This window comes from Staurois parvus, unplaced genomic scaffold, assembly GCF_062004578.1.
Source record: "Staurois parvus isolate SC_StPar_1 unplaced genomic scaffold, SC_StPar_1.0 ptg002881l, whole genome shotgun sequence".
NCBI lineage: Eukaryota > Metazoa > Chordata > Amphibia > Anura > Ranidae > Staurois > Staurois parvus.
The window spans coordinates 53608-69087 of NW_028320677.1; the positions used below are offsets into that span (position 1 = coordinate 53608).

At 42.9% G+C, this 15480-nt stretch overlaps 1 long non-coding RNA gene across 1 annotated transcript in view; it reads left to right on the forward strand.

Moving 5' to 3' along the window:
* Positions 1–15480, forward strand: part of LOC149428977 (uncharacterized) — a 65101-nt gene that overhangs the window by 10216 nt on the left and 39405 nt on the right. Inside the window, exon 2 of the long non-coding RNA XR_016310651.1 lies at positions 5067–5128. This is a non-coding gene — a long non-coding RNA (uncharacterized LOC149428977). The remainder of the gene's footprint in view (positions 1–5066; positions 5129–15480) is intronic.

Consider the following 15480-nt stretch of genomic DNA (forward strand, 5'->3'; position numbering starts at 1 on the left):
ACAACAAAAAATAAAAGCGACTTTCCAAACTTTGAGTGAAAATCTGTCGCAGAGGGGCGTGTCCATCGCCCGAGCGCCGGGGTCACATTAAAGGAGAGGACTAATTTGTCGCTAATTTGCGTGCCAAGTGTTCCGTGTCCCGTTTTCCGTGTCCCGTGTGGCAGGCAGAGAGATGTTAAATACGGAACGCCGTTTGGTCTCTCGTGGCAATAAACTGACTGATGTGCGCTGCGAACAAATCTAAATACATTTCTGTCTACAGAAGATGCGGAAACAACAGCAGAATAACAACTAGAAACAGGAAATAATAATAATAATAATATTTGTAATAATAGTAATAATAATACTAATATTAATAGCAATAATAATCTAAATGCTGAAAATTATTAATAATAATAATAATAATAATAATATTTGTATTTGTAATAATAATAATAATAGTAATAATAATACCAATAAAAATCTAAATGCTGTAAAATAATAATAATAATAATAATAATAATAATAATATTTGTATTTGTAATAATAATAATAATACCAATAAAAATCTAAATGCTGTAAAATAATAATAATAATAATATTTGTAATAATAGTAATAATAATAATACTAATAATAATACCAATAAAAATCTAAATGCTGTAAAATAATAATAATAATAATATTTGTAATAATAATAATATTAATACTAATATTAGTAATAATAATAATATTAATAACAATAATAATCGAAATGCTGTAAAATAATAATAATAATAATATTTGTATTTGTAATAATAATAATAATAATAATAATAATACCAATAAAAATCTAAATGCTGTAAAATAATAATAATAATAATATTTGTATTTGTAATAATAATAGTAATAATAATACCAATAAAAATCTAAATGCTGTAAAATAATAATAATAATAATATTTGTAATAATAGTAATAATACTAATATTAATACCAATAATAATCTAAATGCTGAAAATTAATAATAATAATAATAATAATAATAATATTTGTATTTGTAATAATAATAATAGTAATAATAATACCAATAAAAATCTAAATGCTGTAAAATAATAATAATAATATTTGTAATAATAGTAATATTAATACTAATATTAGTAATAATAATAATATTAATACCAATAATAATCTAAATGCTGTAAAATAATAATAATAATAATATTTGTAATAATAATAATAGTAATATTAATACCAATAATAATCTAAATGCTGTAAAATAATAATAATATTTGTATTTGTAATAATAATAATAATAATACCAATAAAAATCTAAATGCTGTAAAATAATAATAATAATAATATTTGTAATAATAGTAATAATAATACTAATATTAATACCAATAATAATCTAAATGCTGAAAATTATTAAAATAATAATAATAATATTTGTATTTGTAATAATAATAATAGTAATAATAATACCAATAAAAATCTAAATGCTGTAAAATAATAATAATAATAATATTTGTAATAATAGTAATATTAATACTAATATTAGTAATAATAATAATATTAATACCAATAATAATCTAAATGCTGTAAAATAATAATAATAATAATATTTGTATTTGTAATAATAATAGTAATAATAATACCAATAAAAATCTAAATGCTGTAAAATAATAATAATAATATTTGTAATAATAGTAATATTAATACTAATATTAGTAATAATAATAATATTAATACCAATAATAATCTAAATGCTGTAAAATAATAATAATAATAATATTTGTATTTGTAATAATAATAATAGTAATATTAATACCAATAATAATATAAATGCTGTAAAATAATAATAATAATATTTGTATTTGTAATAATAATAGTAATAATAATACCAATAAAAATCTAAATGCTGTAAAATAATAATAATAATATTTGTAATAATAGTAATAATACTAATATTAATACCAATAATAATCTAAATGCTGAAAATTATTATTAATAATAATAATAATAATAATAATATTTGTATTTGTAATAATAATAATAATAGTAATAATAATACCAATAAAAATCTAAATGCTGTAAAATAATAATAATAATAATAATATTTGTAATAATAGTAATATTAATACTAATATTATTAATAATAATAATATTAATACCAATAATAATCTAAATGCTGTAAAATAATAATAATAATAATATTTGTATTTGTAATAATAATAATAATACCAATAAAAATCTAAATGCTGTAAAATAATAATAATAATATTTGTAATAATAGTATTAATAATACTAATATTAATACCAATAATAATCTAAATGCTGAAAATTATTATTAATAATAATAATAATAATAATAATATTTGTATTTGTAATAATAATAGTAATAATAATACCAATAAAAATCTAAATGCTGTAAAAAAATAATAATAATAATATTAGTAATAATAGTAATATTAATACTAATATTAGTAATAATAATAATATTAATAACAATTATAATCTAAATGCTGTAAAATAATAATAATAATAATATTTGTATTTGTAATAATAATAATAATAATAATACCAATAAAAATCTAAATGCTGTAAAATAATAATAATAATAATATTTGTAATAATAGTAATAATAATACTAATATTAATACCAATAATAATCTAAATGCTGAAAATTATTAATATAATAATAATAATAATAATAATATTTGTATTTGTAATAATAATAGTAATAATAATACCAATAAAAATCTAAATGCTGTAAAATAATAATAATAATAATATTTGTAATAATAGTAATAATACTAATATTAATACCAATAATAATCTAAATGCTGAAAATTAATAATAATAATAATAATATTTGTATTTGTAATAATAATAGTAATAATAATACCAATAAAAATCTAAATGCTGTAAAATAATAATATTTGTAATAATAGTAATATTAATACTAATAGTAATAAAAATAATAATATTAATACCAATAATAATCAAAATGCCGTAAAATAATAATAATAATAACAGTTGTAATAATAATAATACTAATATTAGTAATAATATCAATACCAATAATTTAAATGCTTTAAAATAATACTAATATTTGTAATAGTAATAATAATAATAACAATAAAAACAATAGTAATAATACTAATATTAGTAGTAATAATAATAATAATAATACCAATAAAAATCTAAATGCTGTAGAATAATAATAATAAAATTCATAATAATAATAATAATAAAGATAGTAATAAAAAATAATAATAATAATACAACCAAAGTGTGGAAAGTGAGGCCACGACGTCAAATACCTTCGCAGCACTGATGTTTTGGTCTCACTTTCCACACATTTTTCCAATTTTTTTATTTTTTTTTTTAGATACTTGATTGCGCTTTCCTAGTTCTGTATTGTGCGGTTGTTATGTTATTATTTATGTAGTTTATATCGCTGGACAAATACTTCTACATTTTGTGTCATATTTCTAATAATGTATTTGATACAATAATTAATTTATAATTGACTTGACGTAATAATGATGTCATTGTTTATGATTTTATAACAATTTCCCGCGATTGGTGTCAGTGCGGCGCGTTGGTTCATCAGCTGCTTCTGGTATTCTGTATTTCAGTGGACGAGGGAAGTGCGGGAAATGTATTTATTGGTCCTGTGTGATGCTGTACCTCCTGTATACAGCTCCCCCAGTTCAACCCCTCCCCCCCTCCCCCCAATCCAAACCCCCCCCCCCCCACTTTTCAGGGCAATCAACCGACTTTTTCCTTTTCTTTTCTAACCTTCCTTAGCAACATGAAAAGGGGAAGTTGGTTGGTGGCTAGGAGGAAGCTCAGACAGTTTGCCTTTCATACATTTCCCACACTGAGAGTGTTGTTGCTGCAAGAACATCTGATATACAGTATACCCGGGGCCCCAAGCTTTCTAAACAAAGGGTAATTTTAGGGGCCTCCAGATTTAAGGGGGGCACTGTGTCCAGTGATAGCAGATATAACCATGGGCTTGGTGGTTAGTAGGAGATGGAATAGCGCCCCATCATTGGTGTCAGTGGGGGGAATAGTGTCCCATCATTGGTGTCAGTGGGAGGAATAGTGCCCCATCATTGGTGTCAGTGGGGGGAATAGTACCCCATCATTGGTGTCAGTGGGAGGAATAGTGCCCCATCATTGGTGTCAGTGGGCGGAATAGTGCCCCATCATTGGTGTCAGTGGGGGGAATAGTGCCCCATCATTGGTGTCAGTGGGAGGAATAGTGCCCCATCATTGGTGTCAGTGGGAGGAATAGTGCCCCATCATTGGTGTCAGTGGGAGGAATAGTTCCCCATCATTGGTGTCATTGGGAGGAATAGTGCCCCATTGTTGGTGTCAGTGGGAGGAATAGTGCCCCATCATTGGTGTCAGTGGGAGGAATAGTGCCCCATCATTGGTGTCAGTGGGAGGAATAGTGCCCCATCATTGGTGTCAGTGGGAGGAATAGTGCCCCATCATTGGTGTCAGTGGGAGGAATAGTGCCCCATCATTGGTGTCAGTGGGAGGAATAGTGCCCCATCATTGGTGTCAGTGGGAGGAATAGTGCCCCATTGTTAGTGTCAGTGCCCGATTGTTGGTATTAGAGGTGTCAGTGAGAGGAATGGGGCCCCATCATTGGTGTCAGTGGGAGGAATGGGGCCCCAAGGGTTGGATAAAGATCAGCAAAGGGCCTCAGTTGGGAGAGTACTGCAGTATACGAGTCGGTGGGGGAATTGGCTGCTCACATTGTAAGAGACGTTCCCGTGGCTCAGTGAATGTGGCGATGGATCCTTAATGACAATCGAGGGAAAAAAAACCCAAAAACAATTGCTTGCACCTGATTGGACGAGGAACGTTGGTGGAGCTCCGCCTTATTCACTAAGCTATTGGAAAATTCCCTGCAAAGTGAAACAGCCAATCGCCTTCCATAAATCGTCCCCCCCGGCTCCGCCTCCGTCATTGCTAGTGATGTATGGGGGATGCATGCTGAACAGCGACTGAGCCCTTCCGGGTGTTCTCGTCCTGGCGGGTCGGTCAGATCGCTCTCATCGTTCATGACGATCTCTTTTCCTTTTCTAGTTTCCTGGAGAATCTTCATTCAGATGAGAGGCGGCTGGCGGACGGATCCTCGCTCTGTTCAGGTAGAGGAGTCGTCCAATCATTTATCGTCCAATCATTTCCCATCCAATCATACGTCATCCAATCATTTCCCATCCAATCATATGTCATCCAATCATTTCTCATCCAATCATTTCTCATCCAATCATTTCTCATCCAATCATTTCTCATCCAATCATTTCGCATCCAATCATATCTCATCCAATCATTTCTGTGTATCTCTTCATTAGTATCTGCTTCTTATTTCTACTCACTGCCCCTGACAGACTGATTTCAGATTGCACAATGATTGGGCGGACCCCCCATATCATGTGAGCAGTATTAGGGTGACCCCCCCCCCAAAACATGTGAGCAGTATTAGGATGACCCCCCCATATCATGTGAGCAGTATTGGGGGGACCCCCCCATATTATGTGAGCAGTATTGGGATGACCCCCATATCATGTGAGCAGTATTGGGATGACCCCCATATTATGTGAGCAGTATTGGGGTGACCCCCCCCATATTATGTGAGCAGTATTGAGGCGACCCCCCATATCATGTGAGCAGTATTGGGATGACCCCCATATTATGTGAGCAGTATTGGGGTGACCCCCCCCCATATTATGTGAGCAGTATTGAGGCAACCTCCCCATATCATGTGAGCAGTATCGGGGTGACCCTCCATATTATGTGAGCAGTATTGGGGTGACCCCCCCCATATTATGTGAGCAGTATTGAGGCGACCCCCCATATCATGTGAGTAGTATCGGGGTGACCCTCCATATTATGTGAGCAGTATTGGGGTGACCCCCCCCATATTATGTGAGCAGTATTGAGGCAACCCCCCCATATCATGTGAGCAGTATCGGGGTGACCCTCCATATTATGTGAGCAGTATTGGGGTGACCCCCCCCATATTATGTGAGCAGTATTGAGGCAACCCCCCCATATCATGTGAGCAGTATCGGGGTGACCCTCCATATTATGTGAGCAGTATTGGGGTGACCCCCCCATATTATGTGAGCAGTATTGAGGCGACCCCCCATATCATGTGAGCAGTATCGGGGTGACCCTTCATATTATGTGAGCAGTATTGGGGTGACCCCCCCATATTATGTGAGCAGTATTGAGGCGACCCCCCCATATCATGTGAGCAGCATTGGGATGACCCCCTATATCATGTGAGCAGTATCAGGGTGACCCCCCCAATATTATGTGCGCAGTATTGAGGCGCCCCCCCATATCATGTAAGCAGTATCGGGGTGACCCCCCCATATTATGTGAGCAGTATTGGGGTGACCCCCCCATATTATGTGAGCAGTATCGGGGTGACCCCCCCATATTATGTGAGCAGTATCGGGGTGACCCCCCCATATCATGTGAGCAGTATCGGGGTGACCCCCCCATATCATGTAAGCAGTATCGGGGTGACCCCCTATATTATGTGAGCAGTATTGAGGCGACCCCCCATATCATGTGAGCAGTATTGGGATGACCCCCATATCATGTGATCAGTATTGGGGCAACCCCCCCCCCCATATCATATGAGCAGTATTGGGATGACCCCCCCCCCCATATCATGTGAGCAGTATTGGGGTGACCCCCCCCCTTTGCCTTCTTCTAGGTAGACTTGCACCCAGTGCCGGAACTCGGCAGGTAGGTTGTTCTCTCGGAGGACTAAGCCCAGATCTTCTGTGGACATCGGCCGCCTCCAATCCTTCTGTCTCTTCAAGTCATCCCAGACAGGCTCCATGATGGGGAGATCGGGGCTCTGTGGGGGCCAAACCATCCCTTCCAGGACTCCTTGTTCTTCTGTACCCCGAAGATAGTTCATAATGACATTGGCTGTATGTTTGGGGGGGTTGCTGCAGAATAAATTTGGGGCCTATCACACGCCTCCCTGATGGTATGATATGATGGAGAAGTATCTCCTTGTATCTCTCAGCATTGAGGACACCAATGATCCCGGACAAATCTCAATGGGCAGAAACGCAGCCCCAACCTTGCATGGAACCTCCACCATGCTTCACAGTTGGCTGCAGACACTCATTATTGAACGGCCCTTCCCCCAACAAACTGCCTCCCGCTACAGCCAAATATTTCACATTTTGACTCTTCAGTCCAGACCACCTGCTGCCATGTTTCCGCCCCCCCCCCCCCCCCCCCCGTTCCGTTGTTGTCATGAATAGTCCAGTGGCTTAGCCTAGTTTCCACATCTGAGGTTCTTCCATGAAGACCACTTCTGGTCAGATGTCTCCGGACAGTAGGTGGGTGACCCGGGTCCCACTGGTTTCTGCCAGTTCTGATGGCACTGCTGGACAACTTCTGATGCCAAAGGGGAGTAAGCATGATGTGTCTACTGCATCTACGGTCCTCAACATTACCCAACCACTGCATCTACGGTCCTCAACGTTACCCAACCACTGCATCTACGGTCCTCAACATTACCCAACCACTGCATCTACGGTCCTCAACATTACCCAATCACTGCGTCTACGGTGCTCAACGTTACCCAGCCACTGCATCTATGGTCCTCAACGTTACCCAGCCACTGCGTCTACGGTCCTCAACGTTACCCAACCACTGCGTCTACGGTCCTCAACATTACTTAACCACTGCATCTATGGTCCTCAACGTTACCCAGCCACTGCATCTACGGTCCTCAACGTTACCCAGCCACTGCATCTACGGTCCTCAACATTACCCAACCACTGCATCTACGGTCCTCAACATTACCCAATCACTGCGTCTACGGTCCTCAACGTTACCCAGCCACTGCATCTATGGTCCTCAACGTTACCCAGCCACTGCGTCTACGGTCCTCAACATTACCCAGCCACTGCGTCTACGGTCCTCAACATTACCCAGCCACTGCATCTATGGTCCTCAACGTTACCCAGCCACTGCGTCTATGGTCCTCAACATTACCCAGCCACTGCATCTATGGTCCTCAACGTTACCCAGCCACTGCATCTATGGTGCTCAACATTACCCAGCCACTGCATCTATGGTCCTCAACGTTACCCAACCACTGTATCTACGGTCCTGTGAGTTAACCGACCACTGCATCTACGGTCCTCAACATTACTCGCCCACTGCGTCTATGGTCCTCTGAGTTAACCGACCACTGCCTCCAGGAGGCGTGTGATTGGCCCCACAATATTTCTGCAGCAGGACGACCACCGCAAACATCCATTCAAAGCCATTAAGAACTATCTTCAGGGTACAGAAGAACAAGGGGCCCTGGAAGTGATGGTTTGGCCCCCACAGAGCCCCGATCTCCCCATCATGTAGTCTGTCTGGGATGAGATGAAGACACAGAAGATCTGGGCTTAGTCCTACGAGATGTACATCGAACAACCTACCTGCCGAGATCCTTCACTGGGTGCAAGTCTACCTAGAAGGCGGGGGGGGGGGGTCACCCCAATACTGCTCACATGATATGGGGGGTCTCCCCAAACTGCTCACATGATATGGGGGTCTCCCCAGTACTGCTCACATGATATGCGGGGGTTCACCCCAATACTTCTCACATGATATGGGGGGTTCACCCCAATACTGCTCACATGATATGGGGGGTCTCCCCAATACTGCTCACATAATATGGGGGGGTTCACCCCAATACTGCTCACATGATATGGGGGGTCTCTCCAATACTGCTCACATGATATGGGGGTTCACCCCAATACTGCTCACATGATATGGGGGGTCTCTCCAATACTGCTCACATGATATGGGGGTTCACCCCAATACTGCTCACATGATATGGGGGGGTCACCCCAAATATTGATTGGATTTCTCTTCATTTACTTTCCATTTTGTTCATTGATGACAAATGACCGATGAACCCTTCGATTTCAGGTTCTTCACACCTGCCTAAAACTTTTGCACAGCTCTGTAGGTAGGTGAACACCAAAAGATGGCAGCGAGTGATACTGAAATCGTTCCGCCGATCAAAGCGAAACAAGACGGGCAGTTTTTTGGTCACGTGACTAAAAACCACTGGCACCAGTCAGCTGACGACTCTCCAGCTTTTGCCTGGCGAGGAATGGAATTTACTGATTGCTGATTGCAGGCGGCGCGGAGAGATGAACTAAAAACAAATTCTCCAAACAGCTTGGTTATCCCATCGCCTGCGCCGTCTGTGCGCCGCCCCCCCACCCCCCCCCCCCCTGCCCTGTGCATTCTAAATATATTCGTCCGTTTCTGGACGGGCAGCTGCGTTCGTCATGTTGACTCTGAACGATCCACTGACTCCTCTGATTAGCCGCAAAAAAAAAAAAAAGGAAAACGGGATTTAATTAATAAGCTAGGTCAGCCGTTAACAGGCAAGGTAAACCCACAGCTGTCTGTTGACGTGCGTCCGCCGCCTTTTCCTATCGCAGCGTCTTTCTCTGTCTCGCAGGCAAACGCCGGACGCCGGCTGCGGAGCGATGGGGGCGGGCGCTTATTTATTTTTAACCCACCTTGGCTCTGTTCACCATTCTGGGATGTAAGAAATGACGTTCGTGGTGGGGGAGGGGAAGTAGGGGGCTCATTTGATGACAATAAGGGTTCATTTAGACTTGCGATTGGGGAGAGTGTAAAAAAAAAAACACGTGGCTGAGCCACGTTTTTATCACCCATCGACTGCCCACACTTGAGCCACGATGGTAGCGGGCAGGAGTGTTCACATGCCGCCGCCATGATGCTCCGCTTTGCGCCCGCGGCAAAGATTATCCAACATATTATGCTCAGCGCGGACTCACCGCCTGACAAACAGCTATGAACAGCGCTCTGCATGTGGATCACTTTTCAGGGGATCGGTGGTTTATACAAAGATCTAGGCTTGGGGGCTCATTCACACCAGGGAGCTGCGTTGGAAGTGACTCCCCATAGCACCCGTATCGCAGCGCACTGTGTCATGCAGTAAGGCAGTGCCATGTGATGCGCCGTGCTGCGACACGAGAAATACCGCGTCCGATTTTATGTATAATAGGAAACATTCTACTGTGTTCCCAGCTCTGCCCTCTCCGTGTGCAGGGGGACTGGTCTGGTCTCCGCCCCCTCCTGTAGTTTTCTGTAGTGGGTGGAGCCTGCCAGACCCCTCCCACAGCTCTGCCCTCTCCCTCTCCATGTGCAGGGGGACTGGTCTTGTCTCTGCCCCCTCCTGTAGTGGGTGGAGCCTGTCAGGCCCCTCCCACAGCTCTGGTCTCTCTCCTTGTGCAGGGGGACTGGTCTGGTCTCCGCCCCCTCCTGTAGTTTTCTGTAGTGGGTGGAGCCTGCCAGACCCCTCCCACAGCTCTGCCCTCTCCCTCTCCGTGTGCAGGGGGACTGGTCTGGTCTCCGCCCCCTCCTGTAGTTTTCTGTAGTGGGTGGAGCCTGATGGGCCCCTCCCACAGCTCTGCCCTTTCTCTTTGTGCAGGGTGACTGGTCTTGTCTCCATCCCCTCATGTAGTTTTTTGTAGTGGGTGGAGCCTGATGGGCCCCTCCCACAGCTCTGCCCTTTCTCCTTGTGCAGGGTGACTGGTCTTGTCTCCATCCCCTCCTGTAGTTTTCTGTAGTGGGTGGAGCGTGCTAGACCCCTCCCACTGCTCTGCCCTCTTTTTCTCCTTGTGCAGGGGGACTGGTCTGATCGCCCCCTCCTGTAGTTCTCTGCAGTGGGTGGAGCCTTCTGGGCCCCGCCCACAGTTCTACTCTCTCCATGCGCAGGGTGACTGGTCTTGTCTCCGCCCCCTCCTGTAGTTTTCTGTATTGGGTGGATCCTGCCAGGCCCCTCCCACAGCTCTGGTCTCTCTCCTTGTGCAGGGGGACTGGTCTGGTCTCCACCCCCTCCTGTAGTTTTCTGTAGTGGGTGGAGCCTGCCAGACCCCTCCCACAGCTCTGCCCTCTCCCTCTCCGTGTGCAGGGGGACTGGTCTGGTCTCCGCCCCCTCCTGTAGTTTTCTGTAGTGGGTGGAGCGTGCTAGACCCCTCCCACTGCTCTGCCCTCTTTTTCTCCTTGTGCAGGGGGACTGGTCTGATCGCCCCCTCCTGTAGTTCTCTGCAGTGGGTGGAGCCTTCTGGGCCCCGCCCACAGTTCTACTCTCTCCATGCGCAGGGTGACTGGTCTTGTCTCCGCCCCTCCCTGTATTTTCTGTAAGGGGTGGAGTCTGCTGGGCCCTCCCACAGCTCTGCTCTGTGCACAGGCTATGTACAGCCCAGTCACTGCTACTTTTAGAAGGTAATATCTGGGTTTGCAGAGGCATTTAGTGCTCACAAAGTGGCTATCGAGGAATATATATTCAAATGAAAGTTTCTGTCCCGGAGTTCAGCTTTAAAACAAGAAAGAACATTTAGTGTGAGTGTAATGAGAAGTATGAATGGGCCATGTGAGGGGTAGAGGCTGTAACACACACAAGGTCCGGCCATCCAATGAGAACGGGGGATTCCTTTTATCAGGGTCGGCCATACATACTATCGTCTCCGTAAGATCTGGACGTCAGCTGAACGACTTCTGTACTGTGAAGATAACAGGACGGCTGGAGGAAGTCTTCATAGAATCTGAACATATCCATTCCTTGCCTCACACAGACGACTGATTTACTAAAGGAGTCGAAAATCTTCACTCAATAAATCGCGTGACTATTCACTTCAATCATCCAATCAGGTTAAAGGCAAATTCCTGCTCCCTCGGAATAGCCGATCATCATCAGCTGAAAGAAATAATCAGGAATTGTCCTTCCGCTGGGCTGGATGATTGAAGTGATCAGTCGTGCGATTTACTAACACCGTTACTAAATCATCCCCGATGTGCCGCTACGTGGCCACTGGCCACCATTAAGGATCAGCTCGGGCTGCCTCCGAAGTTGGGCTCAGATTGAACCCAGAAGAAAGTTGTCACTCCTTCCCACCCCGCCCAATCATCTGCAACCAGGACATTCCCGGCCCCGCAGACAAAGGGGTGGAAAGGTCTGTGACATAGATGTATAATGTGGCCACATGGCCATATTAGGTCAATGTCATTGGCCACATATCCATCGTACAGTAGATCAATGTCACTGGCCACAGATCCATCCTACAGTAGATCAATGTCACTGGCCACAGATCCATCCTACAGTAGATCAATGTCATTGGCCACATATCCATCCTACAGTAGATCAATGTCACTGGCCACATATCCATCGTACAGTAGATCAATGTCATTGGCCACATATCCATCGTACAGTAGATCAATCTCATTGGCCACATATCCATCGTACAGTAGATCAATGTCATTGGCCACATATCCATCGTACAGTAGATCAATGTCACTGGCCACAGATCCATCCTACAGTAGATCAATGTCATTGGCCACATATCCATCGTAGAGTAGATCAATGTCACTGGCCACAGATCCATCCTACAGTAGATCAATGTCATTGGCCACATATCCATCGTACAGTAGATCAATGTCATTGGCCACATATCCATCGTACAGTAGATCAATGTCACTGGCCACATATCCATCCTACAGTAGATCAATGTCATTGGCCACATATCCATCCTACAGTAGATCAATGTCATTGGCCACATATCCATCGTACAGTAGATCAATGTCACTGGCCACATATCCATCCTACAGTAGATCAATGTCATTGGCCACATATCCATCCTACAGTAGATCAATGTCATTGGCCACATATCCATCGTACAGTAGATCAATGTCATTGGCCACATATCCATCGTACAGTAGATCAATGTCATTGACCACATATCCATCGTACAGTAGATCAATGTCACTGGCCACATGGCCATGTTACGTCAATGTCTTTGCCCACATGGCTATATTAGGTCAATGTCATTGGCCACATATCCATCGTACAGTAGATCAATGTCATTGACCACATATCCATCGCACAGTAGATCAATGTCATTGACCACATATCCATCGCACAGTAGATCAATGTCATTGACCACATATCCATCGCACAGTAGATCAATGTCATTGACCACATATCCATCGCACAGTAGATCAATGTCATTGGCCACATGGCTATAAAAGGTCAATGTCATTGGCCACATGGCTATAAAAGGTCAATGTCATTGGCCACATGGCTATAAAAGGTGAATTTCTTTGGCCACATGGCTATATTAAGTCAATGTCAGCAGCCATATGGCTATATATGGTCAATGTCATTGGCCACATATCTATCGTACAGTAGAATAAGGTCATTGGCCACATGGCCGTATTAGGTCAATGTCCTTAGCCACATGGCTATATTAAGTCAATGTCAGCAGCCATATGGCTATATTTGGTCAATGTCATTGGCCACATATCCATCGTACAGTAGAATAAGGTCATTGGCCACATGGCCATATTAGGTCAATGTCCTTAGCCACATGGCCATATTAGGTCAATGTCATTGGCCACATATCTATTGTACAATAGATCAATGTCATTGGCCACTTGGCCATATTAGGTCACTATCATTGTCCGCATGGCTATATTAGGTCAATATCATTGGCCACATATCCATCATACAGTAGATCAATGTCATTGGCCACTTGGCTATATTAGGTCACTATCATTGGCCCCATGGTCATAGTAGGTCAGCATCAGTGGCCACATGGTCATAGTAGGTCAGCATCAGTGGCCACGTGGCCATATTAGATCAATGATGTCACAAGGATGCCTGTTACTTTGTGTATCTGCATGGTGGCGACTGCCCCAACCACAGTTGATTGGAGGCAGAGGGGAGGAGCGACAGATTCCTTCGGTCCAAACCTGAGCTCGCCCTTGGTCCCGGAGTCTCGGTGTAGTAGATTTTAGTACTCTTGCTACCCTGTGTGCCCTGTAATCCCAAACAAGTGTCCGTGGGAATTGAATCTGTAAGTGCAGAAACCGCTGGGTCCCACAACGAACAGTCACACGGCCTAGGCATTTGGTCATGTGATCTTTGCTGAAAGGGGTGATCATGACTTCACCTTCATCGGAGAGCTCATATCTGGATGGTGTTGGGTGCATTGTAGATATCTTGTATCTGCTTTTTGTGTCATTTCGGATGTGGGGTGTGCAGGGTAGTCAGAGGACTTCTTTTCCTTGGCAAAGTGTCTATCACACTCTTTGGAGGTTTAGGTAGACATGGATGGACACCAGGGGGGGACTGACAACTCATGGGGCCCCCTACTGACCTCGGGCCCTCGGTCAGTGCCTGAGTTCCCAAATGGTCAGTCCGCCCCTGATGGACACACACACACAACGTCCACCAGCCACAAGGCCAGGAGGTAGAAGCTGCTCACTGCTGATCCAGTCCTCTGCTGAGTTCCTCTGGGGCGGTGCAGTCATTGTACCCACATTTGTATGTCCTCTGTGAACAGTCGTTGTGCATGGCTTACATAAACCGACCCCCCGTGGTATCGATATGTGTGACCCCCACGTTCCCTGCAAAGGTGATATATTGTTAAAGTGTATCCAAACCAGGGGCGGACTGACCATTCCAGCACTCAGGCACTGCCCGAGGGCCCAGGGTCAGTAGGGGGCCCCATGAAATGCCCCTGGTAACTTTTATAGGCTTTTTTGGGTGTGCTTTGAGTGTGGGCAAGGACACAGGGGCCCCATGATCCCCTATTGCCTGGGGGCCCCATGCATTTTCAGTCCGGCCCTGATCCAAACCCCGAACGCTGTAACTAAATAAGTGGTTGGAAATGTTTCCGTAAAGTCAAAAAGTTTAATTTGTTCCGTTTTCAATGAAATCAGGAAGGTGTACCCATGTTATTTACTCTCTTGTCACCCTTTCCTGAGCACTGCTCAGAGCAGCTGCATGTTGTCCAACCCAGCAGTGCTCATGAAAGGGTGACACCGCCAAGTCTAAAATGAGAAAGCGTTGTCACCTCCTGCAGCAGGGGAACCTCACACACCGAGGTGACTATGACGCAAAGGGCCAGCGCAGTGTGCGTTCAAAACAGCTGCATGTAATCCAGCCTAGCAGTGCTCAGGAAAGGGTGACAACGCCGAGGCTAAAATGAGAAAGCGTTGTCACCCTTTCCTGAGCACTGTTCAAAACAGCTGCATGTAGTCCAACTCAGCAGTGCTCATGAAAGGGTGACACCGCCAAGGCTAAAATGAGAAAGCGTTGTCACCCTTTCCTGAGCACTGCTAGGCTGGATTATATGCAGCAGTTTTGAATGCACACTGCGCTGGCCCGTTGCGTCATAGTCACCGCGGTGTGTGAGGTTCCCCTGCTGCAGGAGCGTGCACACTTCCACCGGAAGTTCAATGAATGAGTCTTCAGCAGGGGCCAGCAACCTCAGGACTCCAGCTGTGCTGAAACTACAAATCCCATCACTCCTCTGCGTCTGGGAGTCATGCCTGTGGCTGGTAGTATCCTGCATTGCCTCATGGGACTTGTAGTTCCACAGCAGCTGTGTGTGCCAAAGGTGCATACTACCCCTGG